Genomic DNA, 937 nt, shown 5'->3' with positions numbered 1-937 from the left:
CCTCGGCCTGTTAGGAACCTGGCCGCACAGCAGGAGGTGAGCGGCAGGCGAGTGAGTGAAGCTTTATCTGCCGCTCCCCATCGCTCCCCATCGCTCACATTACCACATGACCCATCTCTCACCCCAGCCCGTGGAAAAATTGTCTTCCACGAAACCGGTCCCTAGTGCCAAAAAGGTTGGGGACGGCTGATATAACTCATACTGGGTGCTGTGCATTCAAGGGGAAAGTATGATTGTGATGGACCTGGTCTTGAAAGGCTTCCCTGAATAAATGGAAGACGAGTCAGACTTTATAGTCAGAAGGGAGAAGGTGCTCACTTCAGCAGCACATAGACTAAAATTGGAAAAATACAATTAGCATGGCCCCTGTGCAAGGATGACACACAAATTTGTGAAGTGTTCCATATTTTTGCACAACAATGTGAAAGTGCTTAATGCTACTGAAGTGTATATTTAAATTAGTTAAAATGGTAAATTTTATGTTATGTATATTTTACCACAATAATAAAAGGGGAATGGTGTTGGGATGGTTCCAATGCAGACAGAGGGAACAGCAGGTACAAATGTCTTGTGGGGAGAGGGAGCATGGATGAGAGGAAAGCCAGCAGGGCTGGTTTGTCAAGATTTGGAGGATGTTTTATGGCCTGAGATGAGGAGTCACAGGCAGAGGCCAGACCACCACAAACCTGGATACTGATCTCTGTCCTGAGATCAGTGGGAAATTGTTGAAGAGCTTTCATAAGGGCAGCAATAGAATTGTGTTTTGAAAAGTTACCATGGACTAGGGTAGACAGTGGGTAGAGGGGCAGTGGATGTGGCTGACCAGTTGGGAAGGTGTCAGAGTCCTTCAGAAGAGAGATGGGTGTTGCTGGGACTAGGATGTTGAGGTTGAGATGGAGCGAAGTGGATAGATTTGAGAAAAGTCAGAGGGCCAATG

The 937-nt window shown here is 46.7% G+C and overlaps 1 pseudogene; it reads left to right on the top strand.

Moving 5' to 3' along the window:
* The first annotated feature begins 310 nt into the window (after positions 1–310).
* LOC117312893 (U6 spliceosomal RNA) lies at positions 311–411 on the top strand (annotated as a pseudogene).
* Positions 412–937: the final 526 nt, after the last annotated feature.

This window comes from Tursiops truncatus, chromosome 6 (assembly GCF_011762595.2).
Source record: "Tursiops truncatus isolate mTurTru1 chromosome 6, mTurTru1.mat.Y, whole genome shotgun sequence".
NCBI classification, from domain to species: Eukaryota; Metazoa; Chordata; class Mammalia; order Artiodactyla; family Delphinidae; genus Tursiops; species Tursiops truncatus.
The sequence above is the reverse complement of the archived record's forward strand: the minus strand, read 5'-3'. Positions and strand labels throughout refer to the sequence as shown.